Raw genomic sequence first — 20,991 nt, 5'->3', positions numbered from 1 at the left:
TTCATTGGTGGACTTAAGTCAGTTACTTTTTTGTATTCATATAATGTTTTCCAGAGAAGTACAGACTTTCTGTACATGTAAAGAGTGTCCTTTTGAGTTCTGACATCTAAGCTCATACTAGATCACTGAACTCTGTGGGGGATTAATGTCTCATTAATTGTGAGGCTACCAAACAGAAGATAAAAGAAAGCATAGTCACTCCTTTATATCCCAAGACAGTTTATACATCAATGACCAGATCTTTTTGTTACTTTTTGATATGCTGTGTTGTCAATCAGATCTGTTAAGGTTTTAAATGTTTTGTGTACCATTCTAACAAGCAAAAACTTTTTGCACTTGCTACCTGCATGCCATCAGTATATGTTGTTCATTGTTTATTTTCTGTATTCCTAATAGTTCAGATTTACATTTAATATGCCAGGCTTTCAAACATATAGAAACTGCAAACTCCAAGTTATATAATTATGATTTTAAATGAATCATCGTATTACTAACTACTGGAAAGACCACACAATGTTAAGGGGAGACAGAGATTAAAAGGTATTATTTATGATGAAGATCAAAAGAATTTATTTTACTTTTACCATGTATTGTGATATTTTCTGCTAAATATTCCTCTGTTGCATTGTAGGTTGTGATTACCTGTCAGTCCCCAGGTGAGATACTCAGCTGTAATAATGCCCAAATGGTATGGGAATGTCAGCACACGCTGTACATGTAGGTAGTTAAAGAAGACTAAATAAAACTGGAATGGTCAAACTGAATAAAGATACCAAGGTAGTACAGTAATAGCTGTGTTTTGAAAAATCTAAATGTTAATATAACTAAAACCATAATTCCAAACTGGAGTAAAAAAAACCCAGGTATTTTCACAAAAAAAAGTTTTACAGAAACATTCTGGGTTACTGTTCATTGTTCCTATATCAATAACATACAGAAACAAATAGAGACATACTTCCTTTCCTTTAAGGAACCAAAAACTCTGGGGAACATTATTTACTTTCAAATTATGCATCAGTAAAGGTAAAGATTAATATTAATTTTATGTATTTATATAGCACCAACATATTACGTAGCGCTTTACAAAGTCCATAGTCTTGTCATTAACTGTCCCTCAATGGGGTTCACAATCTAATGTCCCTACCTCAGTCATATGTCATTATTACAGTCTAAGCTCAATTTGGGGGAAGCCAATAACCTAACCGCATGTTTTTGGAAGATTGGAGGGGAATCTTCAAAAAAAATTCTGTAAACCTGTAAACTTTAAACTCTGTTGATAATAAGCCCAACCTTGTCCTAGCACTAAGCTGCACTCTTTTGAAGGCTAGACTACAAGGTAAATAAAAAATGGAACAAAAAGAAGGTAGGGATTTTTCTTTTTTGGAGAAGTCAAGGTCAGCCTAGATAAGATCCATAGGGCTTCTCATTGTAAGGGATGCATTCATCCCATTGATAACCAATTACGAAAGCATTCTCCAAGTGGCTACCAATAAACAAGTTATCAGGGACTCTCCTGGACCTGAAAAAAGTATGGTCTCCTCAAGGGTTAAGAGATTGAGAAAAGCTGCCTTGGACACTTTTTAGACCAGGTCATATCCAATATATTGCTGGTAACCTATGGTGGATAATGGAGTTTGCAAGCCAGATCACAAGTTCCAATTGGCTGGATTGGGTGGGGGAGCATGATCCAACAGAATTTACATTAGTATTATTCATTCACATGGGTTACTTCTCATTGTTCTTTGCTACTACTGTCATTATTTGCCTGCACTAGAACCGCTAAATATGTATAAATTGTATACCATTAATAAGAGATATAATCAAATGAATGAATATCCCAAAAAAAATGTGCTCATTAACACCCTTATATAATTTATACGGAAATCAGCCTCATCCACGCGTTTCTCATAATCTCAAAAGTCAGAGCAGGATTTATTAGAAGGCTGCTTCTACATAGTATTAATATCAATGGGTTCCTGGACTGTCAGGCACAGTAATGGGGTCTTTACATACAAGGCTATATGTACATAGTTTTGTAGGCCAAGGAGCAGCTAAAATCCCCCTTTACAACGCACTTTCATCAGTACCTCCGCAATGCCAAAAAATAAAAATGACACGTTTTGCTATATGTAACAAACTTTGGAAAAACAAAGTTTTTTATACTTTTTAAGAAGCTTTTTTAACATTACCTTTAATAGTTGACTGCTCAGCCAAAGCCAGGAATATAAGGGTGGAAGCAGTTACAACGGCAAGGAGTGTGCTGTACTTTATCTAGAATATTTAATATCCACAATACCCTATTCTGCAGAGTGTGATAACATTAACTTCTATTGTGCTTTTCTGAGACAGTAACTGTTAGAAGACTGGAAAGAGCAAGCCCATTCAATTAAAAAAACCCAACCTGGTGGTTTTATGCAATGCAAAATTAATGGGCTGATTTAAAATCCATAAAATAGTGGATTTCTTCTAATCCGAAATGGTTCATGTATTTCATATGAACATACCTAATGTTTCTCCGACATTACAGTCTTTCGAGGTATAATCACAATGTGCATCAACAGAGATTAAAAGATGAACGCTAGTGATCTGAAAAAGAGTAGATAGCTAAATCACAGTATTATTCTGAAGATACCTAAAGCATGCAGAATAAAGGTGTTTTTGTGGATTGTGTTCATATTTACTTTTATGAAATGCCCTAATAGTTTTAATAACCAATTGTACTATAAAGCAAATTATGTTGTAAATAAATGTATGTTTTTACATACTTCAGGATTATTTAATTTACTTGCCCTTATGTATATCACAGCAGTAACAGGTTCATAAAAGCTAAATTACATCAGGAAGTCCAAACGGCATTTTTTAAAGGGATGAGGTTTTCGGGTCAGTCAGTATATAGAATGTTATCTGAATGAAGCAATATTTCTGCGAAGTTTGAAACCTCCACTATGGTAGTATTATCGACTGAGCCAACTGTGCTGCCCAACTTTACTTTAAAATGCAAATTTCAAAAACATGCCTTGACTTGGAACTCGGCCTCAGCCACTTTTGCTTCTTGCGCTCTTCTTGGCCTGTGACTGCCAGTGGCTTCATGTTCAAAAAAATAGTGGAGAAGGTTTGAGGCATATGGTGTAGGACCAAGATCATGATCATGGGAGGTAGTTAAACCTTTTCATACCAAACATGGTATTCAGGGTTTCTGAGATGCTTTTTAGGAGACGTGTGATGTTGTGTATATAAGACACAAGAGGGATAATGAATTAGCTAATATAAGGATACACACCAGGGTATCATAGCCAAAGATCCCATTAGGTTATTATTGACTGTTTTCCTGCTGGGGAAGTTTTCCTTATTATTTATCTGGTCACTTCCAAGCAGACAGCAAAGCCTACATATATAATTATTAAATAAAACTGCAATAAATTAAAAACACAATGTTTATTGGCATAATAGCACACACAGATAAGACTTCTTATCACGCTGATATTTCATTTTAATACAGAAAAAAAACAATATATTTACCCTTTACATTTTAGAGATTTTTAAAGTACTAATTTGCAGTGCCTAAATAGTACCATTACAAACAGTTATTTTATGTTCTATTTTAGTGCAGTTTACCACATTGTGCATTGCAAAACTATCTACGAAAATAAAACAAGATTAGAGCATTCAGCATCAGCATTAACTTCATTATTGTGTTACTTCTTTTATTAGCAGAGTCTCGTCTGATTCAGCAGACTGTGGTGGTATCAGTTAGTGACTTGTTCAGCAATAATATTACCTGTGATAATAACAATTCACTTATCAGCAGGAAAGATTCTATATATTAGTATGGTATGTATATGAATACTGAGCTAAAAACTAGGCGATTTTAGTTTAAAAAATTTTGTCTGCTTGCATTAAAGGATTTATAGATTTTTTTTAAGTTGATGAATGAAGTAGAACCAAGCAGAACCTTTACAGAAAAAGTTGACATTTGTTAGCAATTTCAGTTGCTTATACCTCTGGACCTACTGTCTTACAGCCCTTTCAGAATTGTGGTTCACCATGTTGTTCTATGGCAGATGCAACCATGCTCCAAACCTGTGTTCCTTAACCTTTTTAACAGGGGGGAACCCCCTGCTATAATTACTATATCCATAACTCACAGTAGATTAGTGTGGTGGTCAGGAGGACCTATATTGCTGGCCATTGGGAAGGCTGCCACCCTTAAAGATAGCCAAAAAGATCACTGGTATCTGGTCACCTGACTTAGGAGTGACAAACTGCTCATTGCTCAAGGAACCGCTAGCAACTTCTGGAGGAACCCTGGTTGAGAAACTTTGCACCAAAGTGTTTCTTTTCAACTGGATGGTAGTGGTAGGGAACCATTTTTTTCACTTGTGGTCAATCATGGTGAATCATAGTGTGGCTGAGGAAAGGTCCAAGTCACTTCTATCCTCCACTGATGGTTTGCTACCCCTGGGGGCATAGCAAACTGCCTGGGAGTAGCTGTATAATACAAGAGATTATCAGTTAACTTCTGGTTATGCAGTTTTTTTCATTTAATAAATGACATAGGTCAATAACAGGTCCAGATCTAACACAGTATTTTCAGGTGCCAGGTCTACTTACAGCTCCAGATCCAAAAGACCCCAAAGAAGCTGGATCCAGAGGATTGGTCTTGATAAATATATATTCCTAATATCACATCTTATATAGGGTGCAACATTTATATTTATTACTGCAGTTAGTGGGCAAACAATATCTGTACTTTACTTTATGAGTACAATTATCCTTTAAGTACAGTGAGCATAACCATGCAAATCAGTAGTATTCCTTTTTACCACATTAACAAGTGGATAGAAAACATAATGTTCATATCAAATTGTTCATTTTGGATGGACTTATTTTAATAGGTAAACAGTTTAGTGTCCAAACTTTTATTAATGATAACATAAAAATGGTGGCTGGTTTAAAATTGGCTTGGTTTTCTATTATTCTAAATTTGTAATAATCTTCACGTTATGCTTTCTGTAGAAACGTTATGCGTATACGGTAGTACAATTGCAAAGGAAGCACAGACTCGGTGTTCATGGCATGTGCCCGAGGGGTTGCTCTTTATAAACTTGTGGCTGGAGGGCTGTGATTTATTATGTGCTGATGTAACAGAAGGGGCATTAAATACTTAACTTGTATTCCACTTATTACTTTTTTTTCACAGTGACCTGAATTTTTCTTACACTTTATGTATATATTTATGTGTAAGCCCTGAAAAAAAAGAATGGAAATAACAAACTGTCAATGCCGTTCATAACCACATTGACATGGAACTGTTTCTTTACCATTGTTCTCAAATGCAATTTGAATGCAGTGACAATTTTATATGCATAGGGTGTCAAACAAAATGGAATATTAGATTAGTAGCACCTACACTTACAGTTTTACTCCTGCTATTGAAGACCATCTAATGCAGCTTCATGTAATTGGAAGGCAATAATAATACACTTCTCTTAAATTTAGAGTTCTCACTCTCATACAGGACATGTGCAGGGCACGGTTGCAGGGGGCACGGTTATTATCATTTTTGCTGCAAATTCATTAGCTTTAAGCTTTCTTAGTCAGCATCTGGTCACACCTAGTCCTGCCCACCGCTTTCTCGATAGACAGCACTGCAACGCTTATTGAAACTCCCCCACTAGAAATGGCAGTACCTGGGAGAAGGAAGAGGTATAAGAAGCACAAATAAAGCAGGATTTGGCTCAGATACTAATTGTATATTTTTTCTTTACTGATTTGGCCTGTTTCGGACTAGCTATAATCAGCTCCCAGCCACCCCTCTTCAATTACTTTGCTATCAACCCACAGACAACCACTGTGTCATATGGCTGACTGTAGTTGTGAATGAGGTGCCATTCTTCCACCACAGGAAGAAAAGCAAACATTATTATTAGACAGTATTTATATAGCACCATCATATTACACAGCGTTGTACAAAGTCCATAGTCATATCACTAGCTGTCCCTCAAAGGGGCTCACAATCTAATGTCCTTATCATAATCATATGTCTTTAATACTGTCTAAGGTCAATTTTGGGGGTAGTCAATTACCTAACTGCTTGTTTTTAGGATGTGGGAGAAACCCACACAGACATGGGGAGAACTGCAAATTCAATGCAGATAGTCTCCTGACTGATATTCAAACCTTGGGATCCAGCGCTGCAAAGGCCAGAGCACTAACCTCTGAGCCACCGAGCTGACCAAAAGCAACTTTCCACTTTCAGGAACCATACCACGATCCTCTGAAACCACATGCAAACCTGTGCACAAAACAGTTCCCAACCAATCCCATTCAGTTGAATGAGAGTAGATGGGAGTGCGGTTGGGTCTGCAGTAGAATGTTAAAGCTAGTCCCAAGTCTGAAATGGTCCTTAGCCTCTTGTGAATCACATAGTACCTGAATTTGGGACTGATTTAGACTGTCATACAGTTTTTAGATCTACTAAAAGTACACATAATTGGAATGTAAGTGAACACATATTCACTAGAATCAGTGTATATAAACGCTGAAAGCCCTATACAGGCATCCAAAAGATGTCAGCTTTCTGTTGCTATAAACACCCTTCTGTGATCATTTCCAGGGACCTACAGGAACAGATTTGTTATCTGCCCATCACAATAATTAGCAGAATGTTAGTTTTACATGTAAATTTAGGGAAGTATATTGACTTTGTAAACCTAAATTTAAATCCTAATAAACATGGAAAATTTAAAATCACCCCTTCTAATAATAATAATAATATTCTATCTTACTTTTTTTTCATTGTTTATGCTTTTTTAAACACTTAGTAAAGAATTCATATATACAGGAAAAATGGCAGCAATTTTAGCGATGTTTGGATTTTGTATTTATCACATCTCGTGCTGTACACCAGATGTACAGCCCGAGATGTGATAAATACAAAATCCAAACATGATTCCTTGCCCTGAAAATGCTTATATAGAGAACAGTGGTGACAGTAAAAGTGAACAATCCTCTAAACAGCTGCAAATATATAAAATGATTTGCAGATTTAATCTGTGTATCTACTTTCCCTTAGAAACTGCACCAGCTAAGGACTGTGTGCTACACATTTTAAAAAGATTCCAGAAATTAGATTTATCTGACATCCATTTACCCATAGAAGAATAAGAAGGTTTATTTAAAACATATTGTTGTCCTAAAGTGATGAAATACTCTATGCATTGCTTTATTGCACTCATTTTAAATAGGTTGACAGTGCTAAAAATTAGAGGCCCCTACAGGCAGCAATAACAATTTGACAAAGGGTCTAGAATCTACTCTACTCTACACAACAAAAGTGCTTGTGTTTGGTAGAACTAACCTAAATTTGTTGTGCCTATAGCTGGATTTTTCACCAGAATAGCCCCCTTCCCAGTACATATTCTATCCAAGTAACAGTGTAGGGATTTAAAGCAGAACTACTGGTAAAATAAAAAAAATTCCACTTATCTTTACTTCTGCAGAGCCCATAATTACCCCAGAGCTGTCCTCGATTCAGTTCTGCTCCGTCATTCGACAATCCTTTGGCTATTTTTGCTGGTTTCTTCTTGTAGGCTATAATTTGCCAATGACATGGTTTATTTTCCCATTTCCAGTCTTTTTAGTTATTTATTACAATGAGACAATCATTTTTGGGATGTTATTGTATTCTTGTGGAAGTACATAAACATTTTTATAATTACTTAGTAATATACATTTATGAATGTGATGCGCCTTACCTTTAACACACAACTTGCATATTCATACATTTGCCAGCAAGAAGCTTAAAATCAACTGTATATTGCTTTTTCAGAGTTGAACCTTGGCCTTAACCTCTTGTATGGCTGTTAAATTATTTTTATGTTTGTCCAGTTCTTTAACAGCACTTTGTAATTTTCCTGCCTGACATTCAAAATTGTAGAAATATTTTTTGATCCTATTTTATTGCCAAGTATTTACCATTAATCAGTCCGGAATCATATTGTGTAACTTAACAACCATTTGTTGGTCGTATTCCCAATCCTCTTTTTGGAGTAGTATTTCTCCTGCTGTTGTCAAACTTGAGCTTGTTTCCACTGGGGTTTTGCAAATAATAGAAGGGCCTCTGGACCAATTCCCCCCTATACTCTGTGAATAAGTAATAAGAGGTGCCTAGTAACCCTAACTAATGAGCAAATGTCCATGAATAAGCAAATTTTGAAAATTGGTGAGCAACATATATTTTAAGTTTGCTGTAAACTCATATAGCAGCCACCTTTGTACCTCATCCCTTAATAAAATGTACTAAAACTTTAAAGATAATAATGACAACATGCCTAGACAATTTTTTATCTATATCTACAATTGTTACTCTTTAGTTTTGTACGTAGATAATAAAATACTGTTGGACTTTTTCACTACAGCATTAACAAGAACAAAGCAGCCCTGTTACCTTGTCCCCAATTCCTGTCGGTTGCCACCCTATCCCCATTAAATTCTTTTTTGTTCCCACAATTCATTGTACAATTTAAGAAAATATATTCAACCAAGGAACTCAAATAGATCTTAATAGAACCCATCCTTCTTGTTGCCCCACATTTGTTTACTGTCAAATAGCATACCTAGAGTAAACTGGAATACTGACAAATAGCATAACTAGAATAAGGAAAACACAAGATAAATCACCCCTTACACTATATAAAACAGAATCTACCTGAGCGCCTAAAACCAAAATAACCTCCAACTGACTGAACAGGGCTTCAGCTGCCTTCACTTGTTACAAGAGTAAAAGGTATGACCTACTTGTTTCTCAAATAAAAGTTTTAGTGATTTTTTGTTGCCAAAGATTAATAAAACAATTCTGCGAATTCAGTAAAATTTCCTTCAACCTCAAAAGATGCTCTAATCCTTCTGCGTTTTTAAATGATATTGGCCAGGTTAGCCAAGAGAACTGACAAATCAAGATGGTAATAATGCCATATTGCCTGACCCCCATTTATGTTCCCACAGTCCAAAATAGCTGTCTCTAATGAAGACATGTGCCCAGAAATGGTGGAGCCTGATTCAAACCAGCCTCTATAGCCAACATGGGAAAAATGGACCAAACCTTCCCTGGGAAGGAATAGAGGAGAAAGCTGGTGAAATATTCAAGCAATTCAAGCAATTGAAGCCCGGAGACCCTCAACAAAACCATAGCTGACACATCTAAGACTAACTGGGAAACTAAACTTTGAACTAGAGAAATTTAGAGCCTGGTGGCAATGTAGACTTTCTTTGTGTGCTGCAAAATGTCTTGGAGTGGGGAAGGATTTGCATATAAACAAGCAACAGGATTTGCATCTGAAATTGTTGTGGGATTGCCCATGAATAAGCTGTGTACACAATGTTACAAGGCAGGGCTGCAGAGGTAACGATTGATGTCAGTACAAATATAGAAATCAAAAATAGACCATGACCGCATGGAAAGACAAAAAAAATGCAAGTCTCTAGCACCCTCATCCCGTTTCCATCTATACATGCCTCTACTTCATATTGGGAGAACCCTGAAGGCCATATGGAACGGTCATAGTGTATATATATATATTACAACATTACTTTATAATTAAAAAAAATGAAGTGAGACCCCCTGGATGGGAAGCCCGTAGTCTCCTGGGATACATACATCATGTATTCTTTCTGTGCATGCCAGAGATTAGACATGTGCGGAAGGAGCTTTCCTCTACTATATAAAAAAGGTGCTGATCTCTTGAATGCAGTGCAATTGGCACTTTTTTACATCCAGAAGCATGTCACCCGATCACGCGCCTGCGCAGTGCGAAATTGGGTGACAGGATGAGAATCCGGAAGAAGAGAAAGAAGATCGCCATGCTGGCCACACTGAGACGAAGAATGACTGGACAAGGATAGCAAAGAGACTGACGGCTTTCTTTCTATAAAGCTAAGTTGTTTTTTTGTGATATTTTTGCTTTAGGTGAACCTGTAGCATTTGACATTGCAAAAGTTTAGTTGAGTACTAAATGTTATCCTAACCCTATTGGAAGTGAAAATGCTGGCAAGTCATTTCAGCCTTGGGGTAAATGTAACAATGTCTAATCCTGGCATTGATTACCTGTCAGTGACCTCTACAGCAACTGAATGTTTACTTTTACACCAAATGGGAATTTTTGAAGCAGTATGCCAGCCTTACCTTGTGTCTTACACAGTTGTACAGTCTCCTCTTCTGTATGAACATTGCTTACTCTGAACTCACTGCAAATTTCTTACCATCAAAAGGCTGCAGTATGTCACAAACAGCCTGCCTTATCTCCTGACCTCTAACAACATCTAGCATTTTCCTCCCCGACCTTAATATGCCTGGAATACACCTTTCAGGTTTAACATCATATGTGAGAGCTAAAACAGTTTCCTGAAAACAAGCACAACGCTTACTGGACGCTCCCACCAACTATAGTCTACCCGCATAACATACAGAAACATAAATATTAGGTAAGGATGTCACTAGGTCTAAATAAAGGTATGAAAATGGAAAAGGTTTTATTTCATAATTTCATTAGCATGCTAATAGGTGGAAAAGAAGAAGCCAGAGATGAATAATTTGCATCTTTCTTATGTTTCTTTATAACTTTTCATTTATGTTTTGTAATTATTTAACACAATAAATCAATTTTTTTGATTTGCTGCCAAACATGCGCAGGTAGTGAAGTAGATATAAAGAAGTTTGGCAGAACATTTTGTTAAAGTTCATCCACTCTATCTGTGATTACATGACAGTAGTTTAGGGACTCTCTCTCAGGTAGATATTGCATCACAGAACTGACAGAAGAGATAGACAATGGCCCTTGTGCCTGATCCATAACAGTCATTGCCTGTTACATACATTTCAAGATTCATTCCAACTATGAAGATAATCGAGGCAGCCGACAGTTACCCTGCAGCTGCATGGATTTATGATGCCACTGTCAAGGAAATGAGCCGAAATGACACAGTAGCTGGCTTTAGCTGCAAATAATGTGATAGGCTGTACAGAAGTACTGTAGCAGCTGCTGTCATTGCAGGTAATAGGCTATAAAGAAGGCTGATAGCAATACCTGTCATTTTTTAATGGCTGACTTCACTGAAGAGCTTTTGTGGCCTTTAACATGGAGATAATATAAGATACAACAAATTTTACAGCTTTCATGTTGCATTCATAATTTATCTTCGGAGTACAACCCAACAAGGACAGTATTTGCCAACACAAGAAAGTGCAGGACTGCTCCATAACTGTCTATTCTGAATATACGCTTGGTGGTTATTAAGTCTTTATCTTACAATTACTTATGTCTAATCATAAATTCCTGCTATTTTTATATGTGCTTTGCAGGAACAAACGCTAGACTTGTATATTTCAACATCATCAAGTTTTGCAAAAAACTGGAAGCTGTCCAATCTCTTGTTGCATACATGCCAATAGTGAAGCCTAACTACATAGTTCACTATTACTTATGGCCCTATTTAAACGCAAACAATAAAAGAAACAAGCAAAGCACAGTAATCCATACAAATCAATCACTAGGTATTGTTCCAAATACTTTAAAGCCAATATAAATGTAAACTGATTTTAAGGGTTCAATACCTTGTACATCATAAGGTGAACCATTTCATTCTTTGTGTGATACCTTCATATTCAACTACATAAACTAATTCACAGGTCATTTTTATTCCCCAAAACATGCACTTGGATTATTAATCTGCAAATTTCAATACCCTTCATACCCTCCATCTCTAACCCCTTTATGAAGAGGGTGGGGGCGTGTGCTTGGCACTTTCAAGCAAAATCGGGTTTCAAACTGTAATATGCATCACTATAGAAGTATTCTTGAAAGCAGGGACAATTTTAGAAGAAAATGAGGCTCTGGGCAAATATGAAGTGGATGGGCAAATGCACAGTCATCCAGCTGCCTGCATTCATGTTATTTTGTCTGTCGGGACTCTGAAGAAGGTGAGGGTTCTGGTCAATTACCGTAAACTGGACCTGTTTTGAAGGTATGTGGTCTGGTATTAGCTCAGTGAAAGGATGGCCTGTTGAATTTGTAGGTGTAGATATCTTTAGATTCAAGTTTGTACTTTTAAGCACAGGCACTTCTGCAAATCACAATTAAAATAAAGTGTACATAACCAATGGTTTATGTAAAGAAAACATTCCTCTTGCTAAGTAAACATTATTTAGTAAATCGAGCACACTAAATGCAAAACAGCTGCTAACTGCCTTCACCTGATCTGCAATATATTGTCATTGCAACAAATGTAACCAGTTCCTGTTCTCCATGCTTTGGTTTGGAGTATACATACAAAATAAATATGCAGGGTGCTAATGTTGGTATATCCATATAGGAAAGTATGTTGCCTGGCTGTCCTGCTAATGCATTGGCTTCATTGTTTTCTCAGCCAATTGTATAAAATGACATATCAAGTAAGAATTCTGACACATTTCTGAATCCTTATTTACAGTAGGCTTATTCTGTAACTCAAAAAATTGAAGCCAGATACAGCAAGAAATTCAGCTTTTTCAGGCGAAACTCAGCAGTGGCTGACTTTATACTTCACCAATGACCACTGCACAAGCTCATCATATTGTACTATTCAGAAACATAGAAAAATGTAAAACCTGAAAGATCTTTGCTTTGTATAATTCCATAATAATTGTACAAATCATTATTGCATCCAACACCTTTTTAATGTATATATAAAGTGTCAGTGGGCACATTTGTGATTTGCTAACAGATTCATTTTTTCTGTATTGCACAACACAAAAGCTTCCTACATAAGAGGGACACTCGCTTCATACACATTAGAAATGGTTTAAGATCTTTGTAAAATTTGGAAAAATATTATTAATGTCCCATTTAGATTGCACATCAATGTGGTTGCATTATCTGACATTTGATTTTTTTTCTTACGTCTCCTAAATATTTGAATTCCCCTTTTTTGATAATGCAATTTGTTTTCAAATGCTGTCTCAACATTTTTGTAAATAAAGAGCATATCAAGATAAAATGAGCTAGTTAGCTGGCAGACCAACTTAGTGTTTCCTCAATTTGATCTTTACGTATGGCAGTTCACATTCTGCTTAATCGTTTTTCCCAAGTCATTCTTTATAATCACATTTTTATAAAAAGCAATAACTTTAAGTTTCTCATTACTTTCTCTACGATGTGCACTATAACGTTCACTTTGCAAGGATTTAAAGTGTGTGCATTTAATCCTAAGAGAATGAACAGGCATATAAAGGCATTGCAATGCTGAACATTGACAGAATGATTTTGTTGCAGTTATTCTAGTTGTATACTGCTATTACAAATGTACACATTTGGCAGAATCTACAATTGCTGCTGAGGGAGAAGTGACTTTAAAGTCAGATAACGGTCTTTATTTGAACAAAGGAAAATCATTTTCATATCTGCATTTCTAATAAACTATCTAGAGCAATGTTTTGTCAAACAAAATTCTGATCTCTTTCCTATTGCAATTGGGAGAAAATATTTGTAATTGCTAGGGGTCATTTTATAAATATTTTCACACATGATTCACCCTACTTTTAACTACAATGTACATTTTTTAAGTTGGATTCAGTAAAAAATGACTGAATAATTTTTACCAATGATTTATATATTTATAAATCAAATGTTAGAAAAGGAGGGATTTGGATAAAAGTTTTGTGAAGCTTAGGTAAAAACATTTAGAAATAAAACCCTAGGTATGAAAGGGGATCCTTTTTGTACTTGAAGAATGTCCATGTATAGTCATGTTTTTCCAATAGTATGACAAGTTAGATCAACCTTTCTCAAAGACTTTACCCAAAGGGAACCTTTGAAGTACCTTATGTTATGGGGCATATTTGTAAATCCGTGAATGTTAGAACATTACCCAGACATTTGCACATTCATTTGCATAACATTCATTGTAGCTTCAAAAAAAATTGTGATCAGGCATTTGTTTTATTGCAGAAAGAATTGCATATGATGCATCTTCTGCAGCAAGCATTCTAACCTGCCTGATTGCTCCGTGGAGCATTAAAAAGCTGGACTTTGCACATTCTGACTGCCTTTGTGGTTGACAGCACAAAATGAACTGCAAGATTTCAAGAAGGAAGAGAAGAAGGAAGAAGATAGCGGCACCCTGCGACAGAATAGGAACAAGTAAGTATTTCAGGATTTAGCTCCGCTTTATTGACAGGTATGTTTGAGCTGCTGCCTATGTCTTTCTGACCTGCTTTGGATGTTTATGAGAGTACAAAACCTGCTTGAAGTCAACGAACCCTAATTAACACAAGCTATAAAAACACGATTCCTGGCTCGTAGTCTTGTGGTCCATCATCATGATGGCCTGATCCTCCTATTTTAGCAGATATAGGCAGAATGATGGGATTTTTCAAAGTCACAGTTGTGTGGTTCCTAAAAAGCAAAGGTTTTACCATGCTGCAAGGTTTATATTACGTTATGTGTTATGTTACGTTTATTGCCACAGCAGAATATAGTTCCAATAAACTGACTATCTTCTTCCACAGGCAGAAGACTTTGGAGCTAGCTTCAGCAAATTTGTGCTGTCAAATCCAGAAAAAGATGCAGTCTGATAGCTTGTTTAGGGAGTAGTATGTAAAAACATTTCCCATTATAAGTATTACAGCAGTGTGTAAAAGTAGTGTTTATGTGTATAGTATGCCTTACTCTGTACTTGCAAAAAGCACACAGGAACTCAAAGCAACCAAGCAGAATTCCTTTACTGGACATTACACAAAGAATGTGTTGGCTCAGGCCACAGCACTTTATATACATCACAGTTGCAAGAAAAGAATCACTAAAGTAAATATATATATATATATATATATATATATATACATATATATATATATCACTAAAGTATAAATGGTTTCCAAAGCCCCTTTTATGTGGGTTATCAGTTTAAACTTCCTTTTTTCGGTGTCCTTCTTAGTGTTTGTACTTAGTGGAGTATATTTTTACAGTATTGGTGGTCCCAGTACTGCTAACCAGTAAAAATGTTCCAATTTCAGTTGTCAACTTGGGGTCGAACTTTTTACTCACCTAATGGCTAATCCGAATTCCTGTGCTCAAGCAAGTTCTAAATGGCCATGGGTGTTAGCAAATACATGAACAATATAGTGCTGTCAGGGTTTAGTTTTGCATTTTTTGTTTGAATGGTGCTTTTGCTAAAGCCCATGCCAGCACTTTTATCAAGCAGAATTAGAGCCTTTAGAGAGAGTGACAAGAAAATATTGACCATCACAGTCTAACTGATCAGGCTGTCCATGCTGCATGTAGGTTTCTGTAGGAGTAGTTCATCCACAGGTCACTAGGTATTCATCCTTTAGGATTCACATCATTATTCTAGTGCTTCAGGGTAGCCTGAAGCCTGTACCTATACAACGTCATAGGTTACCACACTTTACCCATTCCCACTGCTCCATGCACAGCCAGTAACAATAAAAATCACCAAGAAGCTTACATACTATCAAAATATATGAACTTTTATGTTTTTATTTGTGCATTTATGTATCTATGAGCTGCAGAAATCACAGACTAAATCACCACAACTAAGGAATAAAGTATTTATGGTTACATTTTGTGGTAGTGATGGTCCACTGTTAGATAAAACTTTGTTGAGTATTATGTAAATGATAGTGTCTGAAACCCTCCAAATCAGTATGTGGTTGGAGACTTTTTTAACTTCACATGTTCAAAGCCTTATGGAACCCTAAATTTATTCCAAAACAATGTCTAAAAATACTCTTAGTATTTATTTATTATTATTTATTATTCATTGAGTTTTACAAAGTGTTTGTCCAAGACTTCTCCTTTAAAGAATCTAGTGCATCTTGGCAATAAATTTTTCTCTTAGAAACCCAGAGGAAACATATTTTATACTTATCCTAAAGACCTGGTGAGCAGGAAAGGAATCGTCATCAAACCAGAAATACAAATTCCACAGGTAAATTAAGTTTTCATTTAAATAGTCTTTTATTTGATAAATGCAAATTGAAATTGCTTTGTAGATTACGCTAGAAGAATTAAGACTGAGCAGTAAGCAAATTGACAATAAGAGAAAGCTTACTCAGTGTAAAGGATTAATTGAGCAGAAACTGAGCAGCGAAAGTAGTAAACACAATCCTGACAGTGCTGTGTGTCAAATCGTTTATATCTTTTGGATTGCTTTGTCAATAACCTGATTTGCCTGTGAGCTACACATTCACGATTACAGGGGTGACTGACAGAGCAAAGATACCTGGTAATTCTTAGGGAATTGAAGCCTCTCTGCAAATAGTTCATTTTCATATAGCAATTAATACACCTACGCTACTGCCTAGTGTATGTGAAAGGAGCTCACTGAGAAACTTGATTATGAAAGCTACAGAAAGAAATGGCAAGTCAGTTATACGGCTGGTAAAATCTCTAATTGTAGAAAATGATGTAACCCATGTATCTTTATCCACTCTATGCTAAAATGTATTTCATACAACTTAATACATTTCACTATACAGTCACCAGCGACTGCAAATGGTGGAGCATGCACAGCATACTACTGTTTTCAGGGTTTTGGCTGGCTGACAAAGTTCTTGGTTTGTGTTGCAAACTTCAAAGCAAGAGATTTTGGCTTTTTTGGCCTTGCCACCATCTTGATATCAGTTGGTGCTAGACAAAAAAATCAGTGAATGATACCAAAAATAAAATGACCCGCTCTCACAAACCCCTATCGTACCATGGTGGTAGAGACATGCAAGTTTGTAACCTTTCCCTAAGTGATCGAGTAAAGCTGTTCTTTGGATGCTTAATCCATTGCACTGGGTGAGTAAATTTGTAAAAAAAAAAAAAAAATTAAAAAAATAAATAAAAGCCAGTTCATTAACTAATCATTTTTTATATTTGTTTATTCATGGATTCTTCATAGGGGCTCTTGTCAGTTTGTCAGTTTGTATACCCAATCAAAAGTTACATTTGGGAAAACTAAGCATATGGGATCTTCAATTGAACTGGTCTAATCTGTTGAACTTTGGGACATGCACTGATAAATAGAAATGCAGTGGAACACAAACACTTTTAACTGTTGTTTGTTTTCCAACTGGGGACATACAACTGTCCTAGTGACTGGAGAAGACAGACCATCAAGCAAACCAGTAGCGTTTCTGGCACAGGATTGAAGCCTTTGCCAAATAAATGCACATTTTTAGGAAATCTATTCAAGGTTTGCTGGATCACCCAGGTTTCTCCATGATAGTCTTTCTTCTCCAGTCTTGGAGAGCTTTACTACATCAAGCTCAAAGTCTTTGGAAATCTTAATGGGGAATTACAATCACTTTGCAGAGATTTTCTTTTAGTTCCCGTTGTTCCTCTCTGACAGGAAGTCAATGATCTCTTCAATGGGTCACTGACGGGGATTTAAATCCATCAATACTACAAAACTGAAAAAATAAAAATCTGTTTGCAAAGAAATCCTTATGTGTACCTCAAAACCCATTCAAATTTGACTACATATGAATAATGAATATAAAGTTAAAAACAAATAAATGGTAATAAAATGAAAATTAGATAACATGTTTGCAAAGTGAAATGTTACTGATAAATCTACCTATCTATCTATCCATCTATCTATCCATCTATCTATCTATCTATCTATCCATCTATCTATCCATCTATCTATCTATCTATCTATCTATCTATCTATCTATCTATCTATCTATATATATAAACCTGGACATGTGCTTATAAGGGGTTGCATATATATATATATATATATATATATATATATATATATATAATGTCAGTCAACTAACAAGAGGTAATGCATGCTGGGAAATAAGAAGAAGGAAAAGTATACCTTTATCCATGATGTCTGGATTGACAAGGGCTCTCTTTATTATCCTGACAAAAATGGAAACTAAGCATTGAGAACTCAGATATATCTCTCATTGTGAATGGATGTAAGGAGAATACTAATCATACTCACAACTGCTGTTGCAGCAATATAGCTTAGCAAATGAAGTAAAGCTCTACTGTCTTCAGCCATCCAAACATGTGTAAACAAATATCCTGATTTTTTTTTTTACATTTCCTATCATGTGACTGCAAAGTGTAATTTTCTGCATTTACTCAGCTAAGTGAATTTCTCCTTGCTGAATATTAATTTACTTTTGCTAAGTGAACAGCCTATTAGTAAATCATCTGGAGTGTGTCAAGTCCAATCACAAAAATATAAAACAGATTTCCTTAACATCTTGTGCAATGTTCATTCTAAAAAGGTAATCCAGCCTCCGGTGAATTGTGGATACTGTAATTCCACAAAGTGTTTTTTTTCTTCACACCTTCAATGCAAGAAAACTCATTAGATGTATGTGACAACCCAGTTAAGGATGGTTAAACAGTGTTTCCATAATTCTATGAGGATGATCTAATCTGCTGAATAAGATTTACAACTTATTCTAAAACTGTTGGAAAGCATTAGTATCGGTACTACTATTAGTAGATACATCTGATGAACCAGATTATCCTGCCTGATAGTAACATTTTTGTTCCAATATACCTTGTAAGCAGAGGTCTAGGCTACTCTTTTACATGTTTCTCAAAGTAATTTTATATAAAAAAAATATTGTATACAGAGCTTCATAAACTAAGCTCTTAAGGTATCTGTTGTGTTTTCTCTTTAAAAACTTGTAATGGTCTATAAAGCCAGTGTCATAGGCACACAGTGGTGCTTAAAAAGTTTGTGATCCCTTTAAGTTTTCTATAATTTTATTTTATGACTGTGATCTATAACATCATCTGATTACTAAAAGTAAATGAAAAAATCCTAGTTAAATAAAACAAAAATTATTATATTTGGTCATTTATTTATCTATAAAAAAAATTATGGCAAAAGTAAGTGAATCGTGCTCTCAGTATTTGGTGTGACCCACTTGTGCAGCAATAACTGTACTTAAAAGTTTCGGTAACTGTTGATCAGCCCTGCACATTGACTTAGAGGAATTTTAGCCCATATTTATATATAACAGAATCAGCTCTTAGATGTTGGTAAGTTTCCTCACATAAACCACTTGCTTTACGTCTTTCCACAGCATTTAATTTCGATCAGGACTTTGGCTTTAACCATTCTTTGGTAGAACAATTATTGTGTTTAGGATTGTCATCTTGCTGCATGACACACTGCCCCTGATTCATCAAGCAGAATTGGATTATCGCTCGCGCATTCGTATTCGCGATTCGAAATCGTACGCCATCGCGCTATTCAGCAACTGAAAAAGCTCGCGGCCAGAGCCGCGCATCTCCGGCAGCTTTACACTGGCGACCGCGATCGCTGGCCGCGCGTACTTTCGCGCTTCCAGCGAGCGCGGATTTTATTGATGAATCAGGGGCACTGTATCTTGAGATTAAGTTCATTGACATTTTCCTATAGAATTCTGTGATAAAGATCAGAATTTATTGGTTTATCAATGATAGCAAGCTGTCCAAGCCCAGATACAGCAAAACAAGTCCAAAGCCAGCATGTTTCACAAAGAAGGTTCTAATGCTGGAATGCATCGTTTTTTTCCGAGTTTTGGCTTCATCTATCCACAAAATATTCTTCTGGTATCCTTCTGGTTTGTAAATGGTTTGTAAGAGATAGTGTCCTTCCTATCCTGCCATTTGGTTTACAGTTGCTTAGAAGTTTCCCTAAGTTCCTTTGTAACCTCTTAATAAATGCCTTGCAGTTGAAGTTATCTTTGATGGTCAACCACTTCTTAGTAGGGTAACAGTGGTCTTGAATTTCCTCCAATTGTACACAATCTGTCTGACTGTTGATCGAAGGAGTCCAAATTCTTTAAAGATGGGTGTCAACAACTCTTTTTTTGAGGTCCTCAGATACCTCCTTTGTTGGAGTCATGACACTCATCTACAAATGTGTTGTATGTGTGATCAGGCTTTGTTGGATCCCCGTTCTTTAAATAAAACAGGGTTTATCGCTTACCCCTGATTGTCTTCCCATTGAAGATAAAGATTTACTTAATTTTGCCACAGACAGATAAGTTACTGGATCTTTTTTTTCTTCAATAAATACATTACTAGTTATAATATTTTTTTTCTTCTATGTTTATGTAATATTTTAGGTCACATTTATAGAAAATATAGAACATTTTAGGGTTCACAACTTTTTAAAGCACCACTTTTTATTCATTTGTATAACATATTTATGTTCATATGATAACAAAAAACATTTAAAATTGTAGAAACTAAAAAAACTAAATTGATCTCAAGTCATTGCAGCTTTTATTTAAATATCTGCTTTTTCTTGGCATATGTGTTGTTCAGCATTATTGGTTACTACTGATGAGTCTCATGCTGTTTTCATTCATAATAACTATTAACTAACTTACAACTGCACGCAAGGTAAATTAGTTACAAATGTGATGCAGGGGTGGTAACAATCAGAACTTTGTTATATATGCAATGTTTTCCTTTGTAAAGAGTATCTTATTATCTCATATATCAGTAATACTCCCACCAAGTTTACACATAACCATCTATTAGGTCTACAAATTGCCGCAAAATAGTTTCTTGTGCATTCTTACACCTCTGCTGCAATTTTGATGCAACATTACATGTAAATGTGCAAATTTTTCCTAGGCATGATAAAAATCACATTTTGAATTCCAGTTTAAATTAATTTAGGATAATATAGGATTCTAGAAAGAGTAATTGTGATAACATCAACAAAAATGATGGTTTTCAAAAAAAAATGGTTTTGCATAAGTCTCATTATTGGTATGGATATCATTGAAGCACATTTTTTGAAGTTCTGTGACTGTGCCTTAGATATGAAATATATTCTGATTCTGAGTGATTATGTAAACTTGAATGGGAAAAAACATGTCTGCCCCAATGACAAATCCTCCCCATTTCATCCTAATGAGTAAATGTTTCAAATTCAGGATCAGATCAGCGAAGACTCGCTCTGTAACCTTTAAGTCCA

The sequence above is a fragment of the Pyxicephalus adspersus genome, chromosome 6 (genome assembly GCF_032062135.1).
Source record: "Pyxicephalus adspersus chromosome 6, UCB_Pads_2.0, whole genome shotgun sequence".
NCBI lineage: Eukaryota > Metazoa > Chordata > Amphibia > Anura > Pyxicephalidae > Pyxicephalus > Pyxicephalus adspersus.
The sequence above is the reverse complement of the archived record's forward strand: the minus strand, read 5'-3'. Positions refer to the sequence as shown.